Below are 16234 nucleotides of genomic sequence, written 5' to 3' on the forward strand. Positions count from 1 at the left end.
CAGATTAACTGAAGCTGCTCATAGTTGAAATTGTTCAAATGTTCTAATTTTGTATACCTCTCTATTCAAATGGTTAAAATCCATCATTTACTAACCTAAAAGTCAGACTTTACATACAGCATTCAGAGAGGTACAAAATGGTTACATTTAATATTGAAATTATAAGTACCTACATTTGTAGGCACACGTCCATACAATAACATTTTTAACGTAACAAATAACAGGTTATCCAACCCTCTAAAAATGAGGACTTTCATTCCTTAGAGTAACATACAAAAATTCCAATATGAAAATGTAAAGAAATGCCACTTTGAGTTCACCTTTACTGGTAATTTTGTTAATTATTCTTATTACATTTATCAGTGTGTGGCCATGTGTGGGAGGTAGGGGTTTCACCAACTAATCGACTAGTCGACTACCTTTACCACTAGTCGGCGCTGTAGGCCCTAGTCGACTAGTCGTGAAAAAAATGGAGGTAAACGAGGTGCTGCAAAATGCTTCAAAACACGTCCGACATTCTTATGTATGGCAGTACTTCAACAAAGATGTAACCAACTCCACAGTGAAGTGTCAGTTGTGTACAGCTGTACTGAAGTACAACAAAAATACATCTGCTATGCGCAACCATCTGAAGATGAGACACCCGCTGCCGACAGCTAGCACTAGCAGTAATGCTAGCACCAGTGAGCAACGGACCGGCGTCAGCACAGGACAGAGGCAGACGAGATGATGATGAGCTAGGGTTTACTGCCAGCGGACACCGCATATCCCCACAATGGATAACCCACTGGAGTGGTGGGCAGAAAACGTGCACCGCGTCCCCCGTTTAGCCAAGCTTTCGAGGAGCTATTCCAGCCACAGGCACCCCGAGTGAGAGGGGTTTTTTACCTGGCAGGCAACACTGTCTGTCACCCGAAAGCGATCAAGCCTCCTTCCCTCACATGTCGATGCGTTGGTGTTCCTCAACGCAAACCAAAAATCTGGAAAGGTGGACGTTATCGTGGAGGACAGCGAGTAAAGTGTTGCGCACTGGATTTACGTGGCATTTCAGTAAACAGAGTTTTTTTGCTGTCGATTTTGGTGAGTCCAGTTACTGTTTGTTATTTACTAAGTCCAGTTACTGTTTGTTATTTACTAAGTCCAGTTACTGTTTGTTATTTACTAAGTCCAGTTACTGTTTGTTATTTACTAAGTCCAGTTACTGTTTGTTATTTACTAAGTCCAGTTACTGTTTGTTATTTACTCAGCCATGTAACACAAATTAAAATGCAGTGTTTAATGTAACTGTATGAGTTCTGATATAAAATACAGTTGTACACCTCTCTTTGTGTGTCTTTATTATGACGTAACGACTAGTCGACTAGTCGACTGCTATTTTGAAAAACGTGTCGACTAGTAAATATTGGTAGTTGTGAAACCCCTAGTGGGAGGTGGGCCGTGGGGTTTAACTGGTTAAATTATCTCTTATGACACTCTCTCTCTCTCTCACATAGCTGATTCTACCTTCTCAATCTAGCAATTTTGCGTAGTTGACCTTGCTTACTACAAAAGGAAGTGAAGTGCAGAACACTTGTATATAAGGCTGTGAACAAAAACTGGTTCTCTTTGCCCAGTGCTTAGTGACAAATGACACTGGCCCCTTCTGTCATAGGTAAACCTTGTGTACTCCAAACATCAGTATAACAGTCTGGTTAACATATCGGTACATTTTAAAACTCTTACGTGTTTTGAATAGATTTCATTTAACCTAAACACATTGCACCTTTAAAGGAAAAATACATTATTATAAAGAAAATAAAGGCAGATCAAGCGTCTAAAGGATTTAATTCAAGTGCAGTTTAATACTTCTGCTGAAACTACTCAGTGTGACACCGACGCTGTAACCTGTGTCGCTCTGCTTATTCTGTTAAAGAAATGTAGAGGAGCAGGTGCTCTGTATAACACATTACCATATAATATGTATCTCATCTGCTAGAAAAGGAGCCACTAAATCAAATTTCTGACAGAAATACTGCGTTTTCTCTGTGTGTAAATGCTTGATGAGCACAATGAAAGTTTAACATTGCAAAATGCAAAAGGCAAGGATGAGCTTACACATGTGTTGAAGGAATAAAAATGTTCAACAGTTCTATTTTTCTTTAAACAACAAACAAACATTTCTGAAGACTAACTGAAATAGTTAACATTACATGACTAAAAACAGGATTCCAAGCTTTTACTTGAAATCCTCTGTGATTATCCGCACATTCATGTTTTAAAACATAATTACAGATAGTGTCAGTCAAGCAGCCTATTAGTAAGTAAATGTCATACTAGCATGTTGATAGCTCACATAAATCACAGCCGGATGGATTTTTATTAATTCAAATGTTGTTATGCATATATCACTCAGGATAAAGGTTCATAATATATAAAATATAATAGACAAAGTAACCTTTTTATAAAAGGCCATAATACTCTCTCTGTTGTTAACAGGTAATTCTGCAGGAACATTAGTGTATAACCAGCTGAGACTGTTGATCCTATAATTTAGGAATTATTAATACATTAATAATACATTGGTATATGAATATATTAAACATGTATTAATCCCGGCCCCAGCCTTCAGGCATCTTCCCTAAAACTTAAAGAATATTTCACATCTATACGACACCAAAGCAGCCGGTGTGGTCTGTTAAGTCAAGTCATGTATTGTTATATGATTTATGCTGTTTGCCTCGAGTCAACAGGCTGGGAAAACAACAAACTTCGAAGGTAAACAACGCCGATGCACCGGGGCATACTCGTCTTGATTAATGAAAGGAAGTCAGATCTCATGCAGATTAGTGCAGCGTTGGACAGCATCCTCTGTGAATATTAATTTCCCTTGAAGAGGTGTTTTCGCCCTCTTTACTCAAACACTGCTCAATATATTGGAACGAGGTCAGCGGAGAAGGTCACGGACAAAGTTCTCCAGCAGCTAAATTTAAGTGCTTCATTAATGGACTGAAAAGGTAGTGAATCCAATCAGTGTTTAGCTGTTATTCCTTCACTTGATCACCCGTCTCTGTGTCTTAATGGAAGCCATTATGTTGAAAGAGGCCTTATGAAATCAACCACAGTATTTCATCTATCATAAACCCATTTTCTTGATTTGACTTTCTTGTTTGATTCCAGTTTTCTTTTATCAAATTCATACATTTGTCTTAATTATTTATATCAACTTCCTTAATTGGTAGGTGTTTGCCCCTCTTCTCTCTAGTTTCTTATGTAAGATAAATACAATTTAAGCAAAATGAAATAAGATTTTATCGTGAAAGTATCCCATCATTTGGGAAACATTTTACAAAAAGTTTTCTTACTTTTAGATTTATTTATACACTCTAAAGTTTCACTGAATTTAACATCTTATAACTTCTTACATCGCTATAGTATATAACCAGTGCTTATTTACAGGGGATGGCCTTGATTAAGTATGGCTCTTTGTTAAGGGAGCAACGCCATCAGTGTTCATATTGAACAAAAGTTAAAGTGACCTTGACAGACTCAGATACAGTAGCAGACACTGATGGTGCCTGATCTGACGACATACCGGGATATAAGACTTATCCAGTTCTTTCACCTGTCAGTGTTCACGAGGGAGAAGCGCAAAAGAGGCGGCTGCTGCTTGAGGCTATCTGTGACAGAGTGAGTGTGTCTGAGGAGATCGGTTAAGATTAACAGTCAGTCCATCTCTGTCGCTGTCGCTGAACCTTGACACAGCTTAGAGGTTTTACAGGGTCACTGGAGTAAATGACATCGCAGCATCAGAGGAGGCGGGGCCAGGATGTATGCAGATAACTGAATGTATCGATTGTGCAGAAAGGCCTCAAGATATCCAGCACCAAACCGCATACAGTATGCTCAACACAATGCATCTCATAGGAGAAAGGACGATCATCCTCTCTCTGGCCAAAGGAGTCTTGAACATGTGCTTCTTTTTGTGCTTTTCTTTTAGACATAATGTTGCTGGAATGCTTTAATGAAAGAAGAAAAATCAATATCTCATTCATTGGCCACAGAAAAACACATAACATTATTCAAGGCTAGTCTAGGTTGCTCAAAAGTTCAGGCTTCTTTAGTAGCCGCGTTTTATCCCATGTGGCATAGCTGTATATATATGGAGTTACGGAATATTTTTAGTTAAACTTTGGATCCAGTTAAAGTTTTATTATGTGGGTTTTGCAGTGCATGCGCAGCTGTCTGATTAATACTTTCATCAAACACTTTTTCTTCCAAAGATGGAACACACACCATGTCTGGTGCGAATCTCTTTGTCTGTTTTGACAGAATGTAGGAGAAGTAAAAGCTAACAATACTAACAAGCAGGTTTCTCAACAAACAGCACCCTGTGTGGTGTGGTGTGTGTGTGTGGTGTGTGTGTGTGTGTGTGTGTGTGTGTGTGTGTGTGTGTGTGTGTGTGTGTGTGTGTGTGTGTGTGTGTGTGTGTGTGTGTGTGTGTGTGTGTGTGTGTGTGTGTGTGTGTGTGTGTGTGTGTGTGTGTGTGTGTGTGTGTGTGTGTGTGTGTGTGTGTGTGTGTGTGCTTCTGAGCAGCAACAAGCAAACACCTGTGTTTAGGTGTGTATTCGCCCCCCACATGGCATGTGCAGTGTTGGAGATTTTTCTGTGTACAAAAATGATTCTGTTCTTCCTGTATCAAATCAATTTCAGTTGCTATTCAATTTGATTTCCCGCAGTTCCTGCTCAGCACAATTTGGATAGATTAAAAAGTAACACAGAAGGTGCCCAATAAATCAAATGCAATGCAATGACTCAGGCTTTTGTGCACCAGACCCTGCATGCACAATATAAAACATTTGAATGTGCTTGACAGAATTTGGTTCAACCTGTAGAAAGATCAAAAGCAGGCAGGCATGATGATCAAAATAACTCCATTTGACTTATTAATTTAAGCACTTTATTTAATTTCATAGTCATTGCAGGGGTGGTAGGTGTAATGTGATTAAATATCCCGTTCGTAGGCAAATAAGGTTGTGGTAAGTCTGTCCATGGATAACAGGAACAAAAGAGATAAGAAAGTTGTGTGTTCATGCTTGATAGGAGTCTGAGTGGGTGTGTGTGGTTGTTAAACCATTATTAAATCTTTCTTTCTTAATTTATATTAGATGGAAAGTGCATTCATTATGTATATTAAAATCTTCTGAAATCAGGGAAATAAAGAGTCATAAATAAGTACTTAGTGAAGAATTGGTGAACTTAATTGGCTCGGAAACTGTGGGTATGTGTTTCTGTCCGAGTAAGAACAATTGTGTGTGTGCTCTCGGTCGCACAGCGGGTGATGATAAGGAACCATGACAAATGCCCACACCATTTACACTATGAAAAGTACTCGTATACTGTACATTTCAGCTACTCGTCGGGTGTTTACACTGGCATCCATCATTGACATAACAGGTGGCCTGGAGCTGACCAGGACAGAGTTGTGAATATCAAACTCAAATGTGTCACAAATGAGCATTGGATTTTACACTTCCCTCTGTCCAAACTCAGCATCGGACTGCAGAGTTGTTGTGCTGCAAGGCTGAAACAAAAATTCAGATTGATTGCAATGTGAAATGTCTCCTGGAATGACTGTTTTGCAATTCTAGGATGCCTACAAAATACTGTGTGCAGCTGTGGAAAATATTTGTTCTCCCTCCTTCACTATGTAGCAGTTGGATATATTACGACCAGACTCTCCGTCTGCACTCGGCCAGAAGATAACCGATGTTCCCCCCCGAGGAGAAAAACGTATTTCCTGCTAAAGGAGCTGCCATAAATATTGACTTGATTTACACTCAAATGTACACCTGTGCCATTCTGAAAGGCATTTAGTTAGACAGACTAACAGCCAAATGAAGTGAACATGAATCTCCTCATGGAAAGAAATTCATGGTAAACTTTATGTGGGCGCAGCAGCCATAGAGTGGCTGTATATCCAGAGCTGCCATATGACATTACACTTTCCCATATGTCTGGGTGCCGTTTCTTGTCTGGTGTCCCGCTGTGTGCTGTACTTTTGACCTCCCCCTCCATAAAGGCCGATGTTCATGAGGAGAGCTGAGTCTGTCACATGTACAGTGAATCCATCTAGAACTGGGCTTTAAGTGTATGCGTGTGTATGTGTGTGTGTGCGTGCGTGTGTGTGACAATGCTTAAATCAGGTATTATTATTCTTAGACGTAAAACAATTAGTCCATTTTAATTTTAACATGTATTCTGTCAGTTGAGTAAATAATCAATGACTTCATATAGCATACAGTATATGACGTACAATTATACATTTAAATGTTATATTTACATGTTTTATTATTATTTCATTATGATTTGAATTATTTAATTACAACAAAGTAATACGTACATCTTAAAGTGATGGAGATATGACATTTAAATAATATGTCATATGTGACAAGACAAACAGTAAACATACAATAAAGGATTACAAGTGCCAAAAAGAATAATGCTTTTCCAAAAAGCAGAATCAAAACTGTGCGCTTATAAACAAAATCTATAACCCTGATGAATCATTCAGGTTGGGATTCAACCTGTTAGAAAGACTGAAAGATGATTTACTAAACCATTGTTTTGGTATATGGTGTTGAAATATGCATGGAATGTAGTTTGCTCTGCGGCAAACAGGTATACATTTTGCAATAAAGTAGAGTGATTGTGAACAAGACTAAATTAAAAAGTATTTATCCACTAAGTCGGTTCTCAGCAAACAATTCTGTTAGCATCGTATTTTCTTCCTTATGTGCTCCATTGGTTCACAAAGCAGCTGTCTTAAAAAGGTGTCTTGCATGATAATGAAAGCTTTAGCGCAAGTTCAATAAGGAAGACCTAACACGAGTCACTTACACGTCACTCTATGGCTCCCTTCCCCCCTCATCAAATACGAGGGCGTCACCCCTCAGCAGCCAATCGCTGCACATGCTAAATGCCTTAAATGCCTGCTCTTCCTCCCTGTCAGTTGTCATTGCAGATGATCACACGCAATGGTAGTTGCAATACAATACTGCTTCTCGTGAGAAAAACCGTAAGAAACAACTAGCTCAAGATGTCCAACTCGGACAATTCGGAACACGAACCTTCTCTGGAAGTCTCAGATCCCGGTTCGGCTCCCCACAGCGGCTTATCAACAGAGACAAACTTCCTCATCGCCCGGCTCCTGCAGCAGGGCTTTCCCACAGCCCCAGGCCTCACTCTCTCTCAGCTGCGAGAGCTCTCGGACCAGATCTCCAGCGTAGCTCCTCAGTCCGGGGCAGCAGCTCCAGTCAGCTCCCCAGAGAGCAGGGCGAGGACGAGGCCGCAGCCGCGGAGGTAAAAAAAAGGGCAGGAAGTCGAGCCCTCCAGGATCCCGTCCCACTTCAAAATCCACCCCTTCTCAGGCTCGCCAGGCAGGGAGTGTCACACCCCTTGTAGCGCGGCCGGCTCCCTGCAATCCCTGGCTAGCTCCATGATAGCTATCGATGCTCGCCTCCAGGCTCTGGAAGACTCCGCCACAGGAGCTTCAACTTCCGTTGCACTCAGGTACTAGTTTTAACGAAAAAATTTGCACTCACCCTTACACAGGGTTGGGTTGTAACGGAATACATGTAAAGGTGTTACGTAATCAGAAAAAAATCAGTATATTCAGCTGGGGTTACATTTGAAAAACGAGTAATCTGAGTGCAGTTACTTTCGTAAACCTGAAGTGAATACTTATTGGAATTATTGGTGGAAAGTTTCCTCACAATATGTAATATTCATTACCGGCAGAACCGTGTGCACACTGCACAGCGCTGCAGCGTATCTGTGAGCGAGAGATGCAGCGTGTCCGTGAGGCCCCGCCCCGCACGCAGATGAGAGAGTTCTCTTTCAAAATATATTGGAAGGTAGAAACGGAGATGTTTAGATAAAACGTGGAAGATAACGTTTATGTAGCATTTATTTATTGTCGAAATGATGACATTTATAACGGGATCAAATCTAACTGAATGGCCTGCTGCTGCCGAATGCATGGGGCAAGTAACTGGGAAAAGTTAAAAGTGATTACATCGTTTCAGATAATAATGATAATGCATTCTATTTAGGGGCGCCTTTCAAAGCACCCAAGGACACCTTACAATGAATAAACTATTCCAAGGTAAGGTTTTAAGACAGTACAAAGAATGCAGTCTGGGTGAGTTTTTCTTTTTATGTGCTGTGCAGATGAGAGAGCTGTCCAGAATGACACTAAAATGTTGTGTTTGTGCTCTTCATAAGCCATTAAAACAGTAAAATACGTGTCTCCCGTTCGCGTCTATCGTTTTTCCAACCCAGTTTAGATTTAACCACGCCCACTTCCGCATTACGCAAGGATCGACGTAGCTCTACGCGATAGCGTCATAGACGCGACACACCCGTGAAATCTGAATCTGACAAGCGAAATACCGTCCTTTTAAACGCCGCATAATATACAATATAATAGTGCTTCTTTGTCAATATGACTGACGACCACACTTATGCAGTGCTGAGGTAATGTTAATTCATCATTTAATATGAATTCCTGATGGATATAAGAGGGATACATTAGCAAACATCTGTATATATAGCCTATATATAATGTTTCGTTTTTTTGTTTGTCATGTAACATATTAAGGTTTTTACCTTCTGTTTAGGATGTAAAGGTATCTATTTAATATTGTATTTAAAGATAGACATTTATAATATGTTATAAATAAATGTCTATTTTGTTATATAATATAACATTTGACATTAATAACAGGCATGATTATTACACAGTCAACCCTTATTCAGAGTGCCTAATAAATGTATATATTTTTTTACAGTGCAGATTTTGGCTTTTTTGGGACCATCGCACATGTGTGTGTAAGTAACAAGTATGCTGTATAATCTGCAACAACTGTCAGGTGGTGTTATTGATTATCTTTGCAAAAGAGCCCCCACCAATATTGATTTTGAAAAATATATTTTAATTGAAATGGAGCCAAAACAAAAGGGTAGAATTGATCATACCATATTATGTTATTATTGCAACTGTTTTTATTATATTGTGTATATATATATATATATATATATATATATATATATATATATATATGTATGTACAAATTAATTAATATAAAGTGTATATATGTGAGTGTGTGTAAATGAATGAATACATCTGTGTGTATAAATGAATAAATACATGTGTGAGTACATGTATGTGTGTGTTTATATATATATATATATATATGTTTATAAATGAATAAATGTGTGTATATATATATATATATATATATATATAAAATAGTATCATTAAATAATGCTGTCAGATAAATGAAGTACACAGTAATAGTCAAGGTTATATTCAATATTCTGCACACCAGCTGATAAGATATTTAAAACGTCTTGTTTGTCCTGAAAACGACATTTGAGGATACACATAACTGCCGAAGAAGAAGTCTATGACGCTATCGCGTAGAGCTACGTGGATCCTTGCGTAATGCGGAAGTGGGCGTGGTTAAATCTAAACTGGGTTGGAAAAACGATAGACGCCTCCCGTTCACCAAAACATACCCATCTGTTATGGAAAAGAAAGTATTCTAAAGAAAGAAAAGATTAAAAAAAAAAGAAGAGAAGAAAAGGAAGTATTCTAAAAGTAATCTGCCACCGGTACCGGCGGGATTGTGGTTAGTTTCCGATGCGCAGAAGAAAAATCTGGCCCACCCTATATTTGTACAGGCCCACCCTAAAGTGCATTTCTGCCTACGCTACTGGTCCGCACAGCAGCAACAACCAATCACATGAATCTCTTGCCCCCGACATACAAAGCAATAGCAATGTTAAAACGAAGTAAACTGGAAAAAAATAAAAATAAAAATCCCCAACAGGCGAAAACCTACCAGTTTCACCCACTGTCTCTGCCACCTCCCTCCATGCCTCGCTCCTCTGGTTCGTATCCCGGTAGATGAACAGAGACTGATCATACAGCACCGGGTGATTCACTACTGCTATAATGAATGTTCCCTCAAATTTTTGGAATATGAGGAATTACCTGCGTAGTCTCTCCCAGCATACACGCGGTCTGATTGGCTAGCGCTTGTACTGGCAGATTTGCATAAACGGGATTTCATTGGCTGACGCTTCTGCCGAGGCGCCAAAAGTTGAACATTGCTCAACTTTTTTAAGCGAGCAACGCCAGCAAACGCTCCACGTCGCTTCCCAAAATACAGTTCTGCTAAAAGTGACGTCACCCCATTCAAAGTGAATGGGCAGAAGCGTTTGGAAGCTGTAACGCACGCCACCGTGTGGACGGGCCATCACAGTGGCTCTGCGCCAGAAAGAAAAAAAACATTCTGGAATATCACCCCTCCACTCCCATTAACATCCCTCAGCTAGCAGCTGCGCTATCTACTCACCCAGATTCCGTGTTTGTTGACTATCTCCTGTCAGGGCTCTCCCAAGGCTTCAGGGTAGGGGTCCTCCCATCTCCCACAGTGACTTTCGTAGCAAGAAACTTACAGTCAGCCACTAAAGAACCCAACATAGTTTCCCAGCTCATCGACAAAGAACTTCTCAAAGGATATATAATCGGTCCTTTTAGCTCCTCCCCCTTCTCAGTGTTCCGTTCAAATCCCATCGGAATAGCCACACGTAAATAAAAGGCTGATTTTCGATCTGTCCGCTCCCTGCTCCGGCCCATTCTGCAGCGTCAATAGCATCATCCCTCCAGATCAGTTCTCCCTTCACCATGCCTCAGTGGATAATGCAATAAAGATGATCAAGTTCACAGGGCACGGAGCTCGGCTCTCCAAAGCGGACATTACAGATGCCTTCAAATCATCCCCATTCATCCGTCTGTGTCCAAACTCTACTTTCGCCGTTCGCCTGACCTTCGGGTGCAGAAGCAGCCCCCGCATCTTCAATTCCTTCTCGGAAGCGCTCTATTGGATCCTGCTGAACATCGTCAAAATCCCCTCCGTCCTTCACCTACCGGACGACTTCCTCCCCATAGACCCGCCACAGGACAGCTCAGGGATCTCACTGGCCAAGCTTAAACACTGCTTCAGGAGTGAGGTGTCCCTCTCTCCAAAGAGAAAACGTTAGGTCCCGACACACGCTTAGAGTTCTTAGGCATCATCCTCGACTCCATAGACATGAAGGCGTCTCTCCCCTCCGACAAATTGCAGCGCATCCGGGACATCACCAAGTCATACTGCGAGCAACAAGTTATCACAAAACAACAGTTGCTCTCCCTTCTCGGACACCTCAACTTCGCCATGCACGTCATCCCCCAGGGGCGCTCGTTCATCTCCCGCCTCCTGGACGCAGCATCAGCGGTCGACAACCTCCATGACTGCGTTTTCTTAGACGAAGGCTGCCGCTCAGACCTACGGTTCTGGTCCCTCCTGCTCGCCCACTGGAACGGAGTTACTTTCTTTTACGATGGCCTTGTGCGTTCCTCTGACTCAATGAGTTATTCACGGATGCCGCCCATCCATGGGTTTTGGGGGTTTCTTCCAGGGAGAGTGGTTCGCAGGGTCATGGCCCCGTCAATTTCTACCTCAAGCAAGTTCTCATTAAATCCGGCCTATCACCCATATCATACCCGGGACATTCCTTCAGGATAGGTGCAGCCACCTCTGCTGCTAATCAAGGTCTCTCTACCTCATCCCTACAACAACTAGGACGGTGGTCCTCCTCCGCCGCCTTCACAACCTTCATTCGTCCGGACATCAGCGCCGTACGGGCTTCCCAAAGATCTCTCAGACCCTAACTATGGTATCTATGCATATAACTGGTGGTGGTTCATAACACGTCTACACGTATACATGTCTCATCATGGTATCGGATTTCAAACTGCATTCCTGTCCTAGTCCGTGGACCCCGCCCACAGGGAACAATGTCTCGTCTCACGCTGCACCTACCTGTAACGGGCTTCATCTCCTGCACGCAGGTATCCAAATCCCAGGCCCTTGCTCAAATGTTTCAGTGTAAAATGTATATCCTGCGAAGTCAGGCGTGGACTCGGGCCACCGTACACTTCGGTGTCAGTTACAAAATAAAGAAAGAGGAAAAGAGTAAAGACGGAAAATAAAAAGATATATCCTGCGTGGACTCGGGCCACCGTACACTTCGGTGTCGTGGCTCCGGGCCACCGTACACTTCGGTGTCAGTTACAAAACAAAGAAAATAAAGAAAGAGGAAAAGAGTAAAGAAGGAAAAGAAAAATATATATCCTGCGAAGTCAGGCGTGGACTCGGGCCACCGTATACTTCGGTGTCGTGGCTTCGGGCCACCGTACACTTCGGTGTCAGTTACAAAACAAATAAAGAAAAAGAGTAAAGAAGAAAAAGAAAAATGTATATATATATATCCTGCGAAGTCAGGCGTGGCTTCGGGCCACCGTACACTTCGGTGTCGTGGACGTTGGGCCACCGTACACTTCGGTGTCAGTTACAAAACAAAACCGTTCGACCTTCGGGCGGCGTAGTCAAGCCCTGCTAGCCAGGCAGGCGACCCGCAGGTCGTTTTCAGATAAGACCGGCACTAATTTCGGCAGTCAGAGTCTCAGCATGACCCGTAAGCTCCGGCAGTGATTCCGGCCCAATGCCGCTTACATATGTTAATCTATTATCTTTCATTCCCAGATCACCACAGTCACCCCACAAGGTAAGCAACTCAGTTCATTTCAGTATTTCATACTTCACTGGTTTTGGGGATTTCATCGGAGCGGTTCTTTCCCTCCTGAATGATTATCCTGCAAACCGGGGCCTAATCGCCAAACACCATTACATTCTCCTGTTGTATTATCGTGGCAATCATTTCATTCATATGACGTGTAAACAATAAATATGTAATTCTTACATCACGTCTCTCCGAAACTGAGTTTTACACTGTGCAGTGCTGTGCATCTCCCTGTCTATTTGTCTACTGAATGTTTTGTTCTCTTCTCAGGAGGCTCTGCAGACATTTGGTAGGCATATTCGCCATTAAAAAAAAAACAGGGCCACGGGGGACACTAGCTAAAGATAGGTACCAGGAAACAGGCCCAGCAATCCAAAGCATATGTGGTTTGATATTCCATTTGATAAGTTCCTACATCCTGAGTTAAATTATTTCATATGCTAAGGGAACATTGAGAATTGCATGTGTGTGGAACCAAAAGGAAGATATGTGTACTGGTCATAAGTAGCACCACATGATTTCTTTATTACATCCAGTATACTGTGGGCCAGATATAACATTATGATTATGTCAGTACAAAAATGTAATATTCATTGACATTATGAAAGCTGTTTTAGTTTTTATATTTTATTCTAGTTTCAGGCAACAACTGCAAATCATAATAGACAAAGGCCAAAGCAGAATCTGTTTAGAATTAGTTAAAAACTCAATTAATATACAGGAATTTGTCAGTCATGATAAACTGATGCTGACGCACTTGGCTCAAATTCAGCTAAAGCTCTTTCACTCTCAGTTCATATAGTACTTGCATTCAAGAATGTTTTGAGCAGAATGTGAATATAATAAAACAGATGTGGTCAATATGGCTGACCCCGTATGATCAGAGATCCACTGTTCGTCCACTATTCTGAATCAACTTTATACCATTAAACATTGTTTCTAGTTTAAAGATTCCAAAATGTGTTTGTAGATGTCTGACATTCAGCAGATCGTCTTTGGTTTTACATATGATTGTTTTGTTATGATTGTGAAAGGCATTAAAGTGACATCATGGGACCTGATTTCTGATTCAACCACTGTGCACCAAAAACTGCTGTGCAGTCTCCTTAAACATTTTCTTAAAAGTATTTTTCTTTGCTAGATTAAACTTGAGCAACAAGTCCAAGCCTAACCCACCATATTCTGTTCATTGTATGACCATCTAAAGTTATTACAGTAGTTACCACTACACATACTGTAAACACACATTAGTGTTCCAAACAAGTCCAAATTAAATTACAAAAAACATCCTTTATCTTTACCCTCCAAGATGACACATTTGTTCCAATCTGGCACCACTATCAACAGGGTGTCATGTGTTTTAAAAATATAACAGTTTTCTGATCTTTCTACCTGACAACCTACCTGGTAAGGGGTTGAAGAAAGTGCATGGTTTGGTTTAAAAGGACTACTTCAAAAAGAGGAGGTTACTTTGTTGTTATGGTAGGAATAACCACCACGGTTAGAAAAAGCCACGGTCACAGACACCAAGGTTGGTTAAAATAGGGAAATTAACAGCAATCTCCTGTGTCTGATGTTTGGTATTGTCCTATGTTTTGTTGACCTGTCCATTCAACCTCACATCCTCTCCTCCCCCACTTCCTCTGGGTGAGTCATATTTACTACGACCTCTGGACACCTTAATCACTTTGAACATACATGTTGTTTCGGGCCATTTACTGAAACAATGGATGCTCTTGTTCTTCTTCAGAAGAAATACTCCAAATACCTCTAATGGTGATGGAGATTTTGGTGTTCCTGAAGATGGCTGCTATTCACTTAATTAACTCACTGCAAAATGTTTGTGGAATAGTTTACTCGTTAAGACAACAGCACAAAAGGCTGTGTACTAATGTTAGATCCTCATGCACATCGGAAGATTCAACTAATTAGCGAAGGTATATAGTACACCAGTGACGTGCGGTGAGGTTCATGGATGGTGAGGCACTGACTCTTTCAGAGTCAGATTTACAAATATTATATTTTGACCTTAATCGAAATATTCGGTTATTTTCAAAAGCTTTTTTTAGTCTGATGCTTCAATTCATTTTAAACAGACCGTTCAACAAAAGGATAGGCCTACCCACAATTTAAATATTGGATTGTTCTTTCTTAGTAAGATCCCATTTGCATTACAATTGGGGTCTTACCTTGACTTGAAGATGAAGTCCATGCTATCCTTCTGGACAACAATCTCTATTACTTTTTTGTAAAAGTCCTCCTTATCTTCCTGTAGTTTCAAAAGTCTAGCTTGTTGTTTGCCTCTGCGTAGAATAACAGTAGCAACAAGAACCTGTGGGCTCACTTGCGCCCCCTTCAGTGCGGCAGAGGTTATGGCTGCCTCCCCTGGTGCTTTTTTCATTGCCGTTGTATGATGAGACCAGCGAGCCTAAATATCATATATACGTGAAATAAGTTATTTAGAGACTATGGATGGCGAGGATAAATGTAATAAAGGGATCTACAAACATTACATTGGTGACATACAGTGAGATGGTGCAGGCATGCGTTTAGGGCCCGCTTTCCAGCCAGTTTCTGTGGGTGACGCATTCTGAGGTGAGGCAGAGCTCATCTGTGCCTCACCTCACCCCACAGTAAACTGGCTTGAGCGCGCTCACAAAATAAGTGCCCGCGCTAAATTAGTGCCCGCGCTCCAGCCAGTTACTGTGGGCTTACCAGAGGCAGAGCTCGTCCCTGCCTCACTTCTCATCGCTACCCGTAGTTGTAGCGGAGCTCGGCAAATTTGCTGATTTTGACAATAAAAAGCGATTGGAATCATACAGAAATCACATTTACAACACAGATCAGTGGAGACATTTTATTATTTAGTTTTTCTTTAGTTGTTTTTCCGTTACATTGGAGTATGACAGGTGAGGCTCTGCCTCCCCTGCCTCCCCTGACTGCACGTCGCTGTAGTACACAGTGTTTGACCCATGCATAATTAAGTGCAGCACATTCCTCAAATTAGAGACTGCAGATGGAACACACATTTCATTCTTGCAGCTGTACACGTAGCTTAATGGCTTCAGGTATTTAATCAATGCAAAGGACCTTATTCATCTCACACGCAGCTGTGGACATGATTTGCAAGAATGACATGTTACTCTAACCAGATCAGATTCTTTCTTAATTGCATTACAAATTTCATTTTGAAATGGATTTTAACCAGTTCTATATAAACATTTGCGTGAAAATGTATCAATGGTGTAATTTTGGAGAGGTTGGTTATTGTGCCCTGGCAAGCTTAAAAACTGGAAAATCACTTTTTGCAGTTTACACCAATTTCATGCCAAAACAGCACTACAACTGCACATCATTGTCAAATCTGCACAAACAGCTGCACCACTCCACCAACATCAGCTCAGGTGGGTTCATCTGCAGCCACAGCATTCCCAAACAGGTGTAAGCGCACAAACATTCTAACAACACAGTTCCTCATTTAGACTGTGTTTGCAGTAAATCCAGCTCTGCGTCAGCACTAAATTAAAGGCTTTGGGTTAGGAGGTTAACAACTTTTTCTCCCATC

The sequence above is a fragment of the Gymnodraco acuticeps genome, unplaced genomic scaffold (genome assembly GCF_902827175.1).
Source record: "Gymnodraco acuticeps unplaced genomic scaffold, fGymAcu1.1, whole genome shotgun sequence".
Taxonomy (NCBI): Eukaryota; Metazoa; Chordata; class Actinopteri; order Perciformes; family Bathydraconidae; genus Gymnodraco; species Gymnodraco acuticeps.